This window comes from Squalius cephalus (assembly GCF_949319135.1).
Source record: "Squalius cephalus genome assembly, chromosome: 17".
In the NCBI taxonomy this organism is placed as follows: domain Eukaryota; kingdom Metazoa; phylum Chordata; class Actinopteri; order Cypriniformes; family Leuciscidae; genus Squalius; species Squalius cephalus.
Window position 1 is genome coordinate 9047697 of NC_137138.1, and position 11847 is coordinate 9059543.

General features: G+C 37.5%; 1 protein-coding gene across 2 annotated transcripts in view; it reads right to left on the reverse strand.

Moving 5' to 3' along the window:
- Window positions 1–11847, reverse strand: part of arhgap24 (Rho GTPase activating protein 24) — a 119138-nt gene that overhangs the window by 106322 nt on the left and 969 nt on the right. Inside the window, exon 1 of one of the 2 annotated variants that reach the window (XM_079898406.1) lies at window positions 7469–7996. The exons of the other annotated variant lie outside the window; for it this stretch is intronic. The gene's annotated coding sequence lies outside the window, so the exon portion shown is untranslated. Of the gene's footprint in view, window positions 1–7468; window positions 7997–11847 lie in introns of those variants that run through there. 2 annotated transcript variants of the gene reach the window in all.

Below are 11847 nucleotides of genomic sequence, written 5' to 3' on the forward strand. Positions count from 1 at the left end.
AATGAGATCAATGAAAATGTTTAGCCAAGATGGTGAATGGATGCAAAATGTAATGCTAAAACGTAAAAGATCAAATGTAGTTCAAATGGCAATCAACAATTATTTGTGTTGTATCATTTCACACAGACACACACACACACACACACACACACACACACACACACACACACACACACACACTTAACCGGTCTTTGGTGTTTTATGCCCCCAATGGCGCCTTCCAGGCAGCGAGGGGATGGGTAGGTTTAAGGTTGAGGGTAGGGTTAGCTGCCTCTAAGGAGCCATTGGGGGCTTAAAACACCATCGAGCCACTTAACCCTAACCTTCTTTCAATGATAAAAAAAGACAACTTTATACTTTTATTCAGTAAGAATGCCTTAAATAGTTTGATAATTAAAAAATGCCAAATTTCAGCCTATATATCGGCCTTGGCAATATATCTGTCATAGTTTCCACAAAAATATTAACCAGCACAAATGTTTTCAAAATGGATTTTTATAAGAAATGCATATTAAAATAATTTCTAAAGGATCTTGTGACACTGAAGACTGGAGTAATGATGCTGAAAATTCAGATTTGATATTACAGGAACAAAAAAATAAAAAAATAATTCAAATCCAAAATATAATTTTAAATTGCAATAATATTTCACAATATTACATTACTATTTTTGATCAAATAAATGCAGCTTTGAGCATAAGAGACTTTCAAAAACATAAAAAATAGGCCTAGCAAGCCCAAATGTTTGAACAGTATAGGGAAGTGTATTATAGATACTTGAATATCAACTTAAAAACCACTAGCAACCTCCTAACACCCATTGGTCTTAGCGAAAAGTTCAGTGCACCTGCACCAGATTCATGAACTAGTGCTTTCAACTAACAGCCATTGCTTGTGCTAAACCAGAACCACTGACAAAAAACCCACAAAACATTGTGTATTAAAGGGGCGTTAAGATGGAAAAGATGCCATTAATCTGGCATGTTCAGTTGCCCCAAAGGGCAGTAAATCCCTTGTGTGGTCATGCATTCTTTATATCAGCCAGTTCTTTGTGTCTCTCTAAGTGAGTGGTCTAAAACAGGCACGTCGTGGGCTTTATCCCAGCCATCTGTCTGTCTGTCTGCCTGTCTGTGCTTCAGTCTGACAGCTGCTGGTCACTTCTGTCCACGGCTCCTGACAGCTAATGCTGTCTGCTAATGCTGATGGCCACATTTGACCAATTGACCGTGAAACACAAAGTCCTGGTACTTAGACCAGACTAGAGAGCATTAGAGATATTGATGTCTGAAAAGACACACAGAAAGTAGAGAGGAGAAAGAATTATGCATTTTAGCCATGCACGTTATGACCTTGCATGTAAGGTTGCATAACAAGATTTTAGCACAGAAATTAAAAGGAAAGAAATTCAATGCATGTATCCTTTATGAATCAATCCCAGAATGCATTGCAATGAGTTCAGTGGAAAAAAAACATTAATTCAATACTAAAAGACATTGAAAAAAACAATTACATTTATTAAAAGAGAATATATTTTGATATTAACTGATATTAGGATATCCGAACATAAGAATATGTGTCTGCTGAAGAATCCTCGTATTTAGAGGGTTTGCAGCACTGATGGACAAGTGTGTTGATATGGAGAGAACCTGCCAAAACCACAGAGTGCTGTGAGATACGTCTTTCTGGTCAGGGTTCGACTGTCACTGCTGTTTGACTGACACATGTGGCATATGAATCAAATGAGTATGATGTCATAAGGGCATGCTGCTTCCTTTCACCCGTTTTAGTATATTTAGCAAAAGTATGGTTCCACTTCCTGTTTCTATTTTAACTCAGACATCTACATTGTTTCAATAGTCATTTCAAGAGATTTTAGATGATGTTTTTTTTTAAATAGCCTATGTCAGGAGTTACACTACCATTCAAATGTGCAAGATCAGTTAGATTTATTATTATTTTTTAAGAAATTAGTGGTTTTATTCAGCAAGGGATCAAAAGTGACAGTAACAACTTTTTATATTTATTACAAAAGATATGCATTCCAAATAAATGCTGTTCTTTTGAACTTTCTTTTCACCATAAAATCCTGGAAAAAAGAATCCGTTTCCACAAAAATATTAAGCAGAACAAGTTACATTGCTGATAATAAAAAAATATTTCTTAAGTACCAATATTAGATTATTATTATTAGATTATTTCTGAAGGATCATGTGACACTGAAGACTGGAGTAATGATGCTGAAAATCAGCTTTGTTCATCACAGGAATAAATGTCATTTAAAACATATTGGGGGGAAAAATTTAATTATTTTAACAATATTTCCACGATTTTACAATTTTAATTGTATTTTGGATCAAATAACCTTGGTAAGCATAAGAGACTTCTTTCGAAAACATTAAAAATCCTACCAACCCCAAACTTTTGAATGGCAGTGTATATCAAAATCAAAGCAATATTTCAATTTTCAAGATTGGTGAACTTTAATGAGAAATTAAAAAAGGTCATATATGAATATCTTTCACATTGCCACAAGTTAAGTTCTAAATAGCATAATGCCATGTATGGTTATTAAAATAAACTCCGCTTGAGGAATCCTTCTTACATCTGTGCAAAACCACACATCTAGGCATATGACTGTCTGAGTCATTTGGGGAAATTTTAGCAGAAGTGGTTGGTAAGTCGATGGGTGTTGGCGAAGAAACTCACTGGCTTTTTTCATACAAACAAAGGGAAAAAAGACTTGCTAAAAACAGAAATTCTGGAAACCTATATTGTTAAGGATTGTGATGATGATACTGCAGCCACCTTCAGATTGGGATGGATTTGGCTCTGCTTTTGGCAGTTCAATGGGCCACCTGACTGCCTCTTTTTTTGAGGTTTTTAGACAATTTAGACCATATTCTTAGTCTCTAGACCTTTACTGCTTTCACAACTAGGTGAGAAACTTTTGCCAAACTAGAACTTTGCAAACCACAATTCAAGACAGTTGCCTTCAGTAGTGCCTTTCAAACTATAAAGATATCATTCAACTTGTTCTGGGAAAAATTCACAAGCTGTGTTGTTTTAGCATCTGATTCAGTAAAGAAAAAAATAGCACAGCATTGGCTCTTAAAGAGTCAGTTCACCCTAAAATGAAAATTCTGTCATCAATTATGACGTTCCAAACTCATAAGACTTTGTTCATCTTTGGAACACATATAAAGATATTCTTACTGAAATCTGAGAGATTTCTATCCCTCCATTGAAAGCCTATAAAGTCTATGAAAAAAACAAAAAAAAAAACATAAATTGAGCAGTTTAATCCAAGTCTTCTGAAGACACATGAACGCTTTAGCTAGATGATGAACAGATTTAATTTAGGCTTTTATTCACACATAAACATTGATCAGCTAACATACTTAAGCACTTAATTATGGTAAACAGAAGCTCAACTCTACTTGCTCAAAACGCAAAAACAAACCTCATTGGTTCTTGTGGGAGCGCAAACATGCAGGTGTGACACGCCAGGATGAACCTTACTGGTTCTAGCTTGTTCAAGCTTGTTCTAGCAAATTAATTTTTTTAACATTTCGAACCGTCAGAGTTAGATAGACTTTCCATAGAGGGACAGAAACCTCTCAGATTTCATTAAAAAATATCTTAATTTGTGTTCCGAAGATGAACGTCTTATACAGTAGTTCGGGATTGGGATGCATCGATATGAAAATTTTGCACGATACCGATAACCAATAATTCTGTTGTGACAACTCTTGGGAGATTGGTATGGTAATAGAGATTGGCATGGTAATGGATATGGCAATGTTAATGTATTTGGTCTTGGTGGAATAGATCTGCTATGCTGCTGCAGAGCAAGTACCGAGACTTGCTGCAGCCAATACCAGTGAGCATGTAAGACATGCGGCTGCACATGTATGAATTAGCCCTGTAGCAGATCTATACAGGTGGAGCTAGGGAAGGGGGAGGGTTCTGAAAGTGCGCTGCAGACTGTTAACAGCAAACAATGCCAAGTATTTGAATGTTTGTGCAGAAAGCTCATTGGCCACTGATGCAACAGCAACCAATCAGCTGTGCTATGTAGATAAGACATAATTGCTACCAATAAGTTAAAGACCTATCAGCCATCACCATTCAGAGTTTCATGCAGAACTATGTAATTCTTTATATTTGAAAGCAGATAACCAATATATTGGCCGATAAATTTAAAGCCAAATTTTTGGGTAAACCTATTGCTTTAATAATGGCAAATGTGTGCTACAACACTATTCTCTGTCTTTCATCACTAATCGATGAATTACTGCTGCCAGGATTGCTAGCAAATCTACACTAACATTTTTAAATAATATAGTTAGTGAATAAGACTGAAAAAGCTCAAATATAGCTGCAAAAGTGACGCAATGAATTTGCCTCTCTGGCTTTGAATGCTCCCAAACAGCAGATGAGATGGTTTACAGTCAGCGAGCTGCACGCAATGCCTGAACGAGACAGAGACAGACAAGCCCGCATCACAAACACAATCACAGCGTTGGGTCATGCAGGGTTTGATGGGGAAAATGAAAGGAGATCACTCCTCTAAATAGCTACGGTTATGTCGCTATCCCCTTACTGGCAAATAATGTTCTTCCATCAACGTTAAAGCACCATATTGTGTCGTAATAAGGATAGAAGATTGGAAGAGGGTTACGACCTCCAGTACAGTATGTTTTGTATGTGATGTCACCCATAGAAAAGAAAAATCACAAATGAGACGTCTTTAAAATCTCAGTTTCATAACGAAATTAAATAATGAAGCACACAGATCTGATCAGCATGACCAATTCTGTTTCTGAATTACTGTTGAACTGTGTGCTTCCGTCTCTTCCAGATATCATCATCTCCTACAGTGTCAGAGAGCTGACAGATTGTTGTTCATTCCTGCCTCTTCCTTTCATTAGTTTCTATCTGCATCTCCATCTACCTCTCCCCCTCTGCCGCTCTCCTCCACACCTCCTCTAACTCAACATGAACCTCAAACTGACTCCAAGCTGAATTCATTAGTACACAAAATGAGAGATTCTTCTCTGTTCATAAAAAATAAATACGACAATTGAGAGCGCTTTAATATCTCAATTGTTGTAGATAGCAATGAGAATAAATGAAGAGCAGCAAATAGCTTAAAGGGTTAGTTCACCCAAAAATGTAAATTCTGTCATTAATTACTCACCCTCATGTCGTTCCAAGACCTTCGTTCATCGACAGAATACAAATGAAGATATTTTTGATTAAATCCGAGAGTTTCTGACCCCCCATAGACTGCAACGTCATAACACTTTCAAGGCCCAGAAAGGTAGTAAAGACATCGTTTAAATAGTCCATGTGACTCCAGTGGTTCAACCTTAAAGTTATGAAGTGACAAGAATACTTTTTGTGCATAAAAACAAAACAAAAATAACAAATTTATTCAACAATTTCTTCACTTCTGTGTCAGTCTCTGATGCTGTTCACGTGAGCACCACAACGTGCGTGTGCTGCTGACGCAGGATCCGGCCAATACTGAGCCGGCGTTCTGACGTAGAACCGGATGGCTTAGTGCAGGCGCTAATGGATCCTATCATGTATCTGGTAAATTACCCCACTAAAAATGGCCAGAATGGTACCAAACTTATACAGTAGTACAAATAGGTTCTGTACTCATAAAACAAGGCATTGGAAAGTTTGTAAGGAGTTTATTTAAATAACACTTGTCTGATGGCTCATGCTACCGCTAACCCGGACGTCGACGTCACTTCAGTGATTTGGGAAAAGCACGTAAAAGTCCTGGCAGAAAGCGATGCATAAGGATGTAGTGTAACGACGCCCATTTCCAGGAATGCACTAATATTTTGTTGGTAGTTCCAGTTTGCAACAATTATTATTTAACACTAAGTTGTTAACACTTCGGAAAAAAATAATAATTCATCGTTACACTACATCCTTATGCATCGCTTTCTGCCATGACTTTTACGGGCATTTCCCAAATAACGGAAGTGACCTCGAACGTCCGGGTTAGCGGTAGCATGAGCCGTCAGGCAAGTGTTATTTAAATAAACTCTGATGTACTTACAAACTTTCCAATGCCTCGTTTTATGAGTACAGAACCTAATTGTACTTGTTTGGTACCATTCTGGGCATTATTAGTGGGGTAATTTACCAGATACATCATAGGATCCATTAGCGCCTGCACTAAGCCATCCGGCTGATATCTCTAAATAAGCTCTAACTTTAATAATGTTCAACTAAAGGAAAAAAGGCTTCTGGGGGGGTGTTTCTCTCGAGGTCATGGTGCAAATGACCCTAGGTTGATTTTACTCCGAACCATCCCTTTAAGGTCAAACCACTAGTCAAATGGACTATTTCAACAATGTCTTTACTACCTTTCTGGGCCTTGAAAGTGGCAATTTGCCTACATTGCAGTCTACAGGGGGTCAGAAAGCTCTCGGATTTCATCAAATATCATAATTTGTGTTCCGAATATGAACGGATGTCTTACAGGATTGGAACGACATGAGGGTGAGTAAAATTTTTGGGTGAACTAGCCTAACCCTTTAAATGCCCTGATTTTTCTCCTGAGAAAAACATCTCATATGTGTCTCCTCTAGTTTTAGAAAATATCTTTTCAATATGCTTAGATTTGCCAAAGTCTGCATTCAAATCTTCCAAACCGAAATTACCCACACTAATTCTTTTCACACTTTTTTTCCCCCCTCAATTGTTACTGTGTGTCAGCCATCATTAGTCTATTTTTATTTCTCCTTAAGAATTTTAGGAGAAACATCTGAGACAAAGAATGTAAAACTGGATGGATGGATGCGCAACACAAACATTTCAGACAAAACTAAAATCTAAATCATAGGCAAGGAGAACGTCTGAGCTATTTTAACACTTCTTCCCAAAACTGTCAAATCATGCAGACAACAGCTGCAGAAATTTGAATATAGCTTTGTTAAACAATGATATATGGAACTTATTAAGGCATGTTTAAACATGGGTAGTTGACAAATAACATAACATGCATGAACTTTTTTCATATCAAGATTTAAGATTAATATATAGCATGTCATTCAAGCCTATAAAAATGTAGTATTTCTTAAAAATACAAAAAATAACTTTAAAATAACAAAATATTTTAAACTTTTTGAAACTTGTTTAGTTACAGACAAAGTATACACGATGTCACACAACAAGACGCTGTTGTCACTGATTGATATGTCAAGCCAACCCATAAAGAGCAACACTAGCCTATACACACTTATTATAGTTCATTATGTGTTTCTGTGGCTATGACAGAAATAAATATAGCTGCACACCACCATACTCTGGTGCTGAATGACCTCTACATACAGCTTAGCAAAACAATAACGTTACACGCGTCTCAAGACAGCAAAATAACCACATTCACACAGCCAACTTGTCATTAGCAGCATTCAAATGACTGTAAACAGACTATTATTACCTTAAGAACTGCTATCCAGAAAACGTCCACAGAAATGAAGTGGAAATTTTTCAAAACCAATCCAGTACGTGGATTCACAGTGACCCAAGATTCAATCCCGAACGTGACTCTGTCCGATACAAGTGCATTACTGAGTCAGACAGCCTGGTAAAAAGTCTGTAGCTGCATCCGTAAAATCAAAAAGCTCCATGGGGCAGCCGAGAACCGAAAACAGCAGAGCTGTCATAAACTTTTCCCCTCACTGCTCACACACCACCTGCAATGGGGTCTCTTGGGGAAATCGACAGCCTCCCTTTGCTCTCATACAGGACGACCACTGGAGGCTTTGAGTTCAGCCCCTCAACATGTCACATACACTACACGAGCCTTGCCGATACACAGACCTCCATGAGGACTGCGACCTCAGAGCGAGAGCTTGTTTGAGGAAGTGTGAGAGGAGGAGAGATCCGAGCACCTCACACACAAACTCCCTGTTCGGTTCAAATTGCACACAGAGTGACTCACAGTGACAGTCCCCCTCACTGCCCCTAAATGCGAGATGGTTGTCTTTCTTATACTAGTATTGTGTTAAAATGTCCGCACCTGCAGTACAGAGCCGTTCACAAGCGGCTCGCGCAGGTGACTTATTTCTACATCGCTGGCAAACGATGGGATCGATTTGCAAGTTTAGTTAATGGATGTATGTAAATATCCACTCATTCCAGTGAACTTTTTGTTTTCTGTGATCTGAGTTAAGCAATTTTGTACAGACTCCCCCTCAAATGATTCAGTGCGTGAGTTTCCAAATGATTCAAACTTAATTGTTTCAGAGACCGTTTCCTTGAACCATTTGACCGATTCAGTGAAAAGAACCGACTCAAACGAGCGATTCATTCGCGAAAATACGGGACACACGACATGTTTTATCAAATATAAACATGTTTCTCATGTAAGTATACCAAACTCCCTCATCCCACAAAGAATTTTACTGGGGTTTATGACTTTATGTGTGGGTTTTTAGCATAGTGTTTTTCTTTGTTTGTTTGTTTTGCAACACAAAATTCTAGTCCAGAAAATGCAGTGTGTTTCAGAAGAATAGAGGCTGAATCTCTGGAGGAGTGTCATAATCAGTCCCTCCAGTTTTTCGCGATTCCGCGATCGCTGAATACAACGCAAAATCAACAAATTGTCGCATTTTTTTGCGATCCTGCATAATTCCTAATTTAACCGCAAAATAATCACAAAAATGAAAAATACCTCACAAAACATTAAATTATAATCACCCAATTGAAATATCTCTAGTTTAATTAAAGTTTCAATGCATTTTTACGTGGATACAGATGTTGCGGGGAAAGGGGAAACTCCTTTTCCTCGATTTACTGAAGCCTGTCCCCGTGCAACAGGGCCACACCGGGCGGCACGTCACCATGGTTACAGATGGCAAAGAGATGCATTTTTCCTTCCTTTCCAAGTACAGGGATGCAAACAGCGCGCTTTTCGGCGCCTCCCGCTTTTTTTTGGGTGACAAATTCATCTGAAGCCTATTTCATAGCTTAATGTGAGGGACAGAAGTCTATTTACATCATTAAAGTTTACGAAAACTCGTTTTCCCTCCTTTGCGGCTGTCAATCATTCTCCATTCAGTATTCAAACAGCGCGCGCGCCTCGTCCGGTTACAGCAGCATACATGCACGGTAAAACTCTCTCCAATATGATATTCACATTATAATGCTTGATCTGTAGAGAAAAGGCTGTGTATTTGCATAAAATGACTTTATTTTGTTGGAGTTTGTTGCTGTTTTTAAACGACTCGCGCTACCGTGTGCCTGTTAGATCACACACATCACAAGGACTCGGCATCACACGCACAATAACTGGAATTTAAAACTGTGAAGAAACAAATGATAAATAAACTGTTGGACAGATAGACACTAGGATTTGTGCGCTCGACATTTCTTCGCTTTGTGCCGTGAACTTATAAATGCGCACTTGTGCAGCGCTGCACACTGTGACTCCATGTTGCTTTGAGCACATCATTCTGCGCCCGCGATGCGCATACGCGCTTTGTGCGCTCTGTTTTGAAGCGTTTCATATTTTCATGGTTTTGCGCACTGAAAGATTATTAAAAGCCTATATTTTTGTATACCTAGCCTGCACAATACATTTAAAATAAGCATAATTTAATTGTATGTTATTTCTGTGTAGTGTAGTGTAGGCTATATAAATATACACACTTCTGAATTCTTGACATTCATATATAAATATAAAATTGTGAAATGTATGATTGCCTGATTGAATTTCAGTATATTTTCCTGCTTTTTTGTCCTTCGCCAATCACATGCCTGATTACTACACCTGCTGTTAATATTTACATAGGTCAGGTAAAAAAAATTGCCCATAGGTTGTTTCAAAAGTTTTTCATTTGATGAGAATTTGATTAGACCAAAATAAACAAGTTTTATGCATTTTGTTTGTGATTTGTGTCATGTATGACTATTGTGCATCTGACATAATACTATTATTGTAAATGTGATGTCCTAATTATAAAATATAAAAATCGCAAATTTTTTCGCAAATTTCTGGAAATTACCACCACAAAATCAGTCATTTTGATCGCAAAAATCACACAAAAAAATCGCGAAATCCTGGAGGGACTGCATAATATTCCTCTGTCACATCACCTCACACAATGACCTCTTAAAACTGACATTTTCCGCACAATTAAACAAAATTTGCCCTCCAACTAGGCAAATGTCTGTGAACTAAAGAAAACCACCATTATAATAATTATTTTATTATTATTTAACCATTATTTTAATCAAAGCAGTTCTTTGATTAAAATCTGTAGCTAGTATCTTGGCTCAAAACTTTTATTTTGACTAAATCAAACCTGACTCTAAATTGTTTTGGTTCCCATAAAATCCATACAGTATGACTATGAAACCCTTTAGTATTCCAGCTTAACTGTGGCTTGATCTTTGTGTCATAGTGACACTTCAAACAGATGTCTAACATCAGACAGCCACATTCCTGAGCGTTGCTTTTTCATGACTGTCTTATCAAACCATCAAACACAATGTGGCAACGGGGTGGGGATCCACAACCATTTAAACTAAAACAAAAAAGACGTTTGATAAGAAAATATAAGAGGAAGTGCCGCTGTAATCCAAGGTGGAAAAACAATGTTGCTGGAAATGAGAAAATGTCAAAGCAAGGTTAAATCAAGTGTCGGATTATCTTCAAATTAAACGTGCTGGCCAGATATTGTGTGGACAGATGTGTGCATGTAAGATTGGAGGTAACATGAGACTGAAATTGAATGTTGGTTGATTCTCTTGTCTGATTCTTTTGATCAGTTCAATGTACAATACAGGCACATAAAAGTGAATATTCTTCGATTCTACAAACAATTTTTTCTCTCCAAAAAGCTGCTTCTGTTTATCAGGACAGGATGCTTTTCTATTGTTTGAGATGGTTCTTAAATTGGTAGTGTTTTCTCAGTAGTCCTGTCGACAAGATTTCTGCACAGTTTCAAGTGGATAGAATCAGACAGGAGGAGAGATACGTGTGTGTGGGGTAGAGGGAGGACTGACGGCTGTTGCAGACTGTATTACTGCTGGTGTGAGTTATTGAGTTTTCTTTTACAGCTTTGACACTGTAAAAGTGTATAAGACTGTCTCTCAGCCCATCGTTGCATAGGCTACTGTATGTACCATTTTCATGAACATGAATATACATAGAAAAATCTGAATATGACTCATGCCAGTCTTTTGAATATACTTCAATTGAATCTAAATAACTGAATCTGGATCTAATGGGATGTGATTTGGGATCTTAATTTGAATCTAGATCTAAATATAGTTTTGGATCTGGGTCTAATTTAAATGTGGATTTGAATCTGAATGAAATCTGACTTGTACTAAGCATTTAAAATGTGATTTAATTAATTAAAGGTGCATTGCGCAAGTCTCTGAGTGTTTGCAGAACTATGCCCCCTCTGGCGACAAGCGAAACTGCAACACTGCAACTGAACATGACGTCACGCCCAGTCTCAAATTCCGTCCCGAATCCCTCTTATTTATTTTACTGTACAGGATTATAGAGGCAATCGCAGTGATCAGAGAAGGGCTCATTCAGCCCATCAGGCAATTGTTTAAGCATGTATGGGTTAGAAAAACGGGTATTTTTAACATGAAATGTTGCTTAATGCACCTTTAACAGTTTTCAATTAATTTAATAATTTAATTAAATATGATTTGTAATAAATTCATCTGGACCTAATGGGATCTCTTTTGGGACCTGAATCTGGATCTCAATCTTGACCTGAATCTGGATCTGAATATAGTTTTGGATCTGGGTCTAGATTTAAATGTGGATTTGAATCTGAATTCAGATCTGAA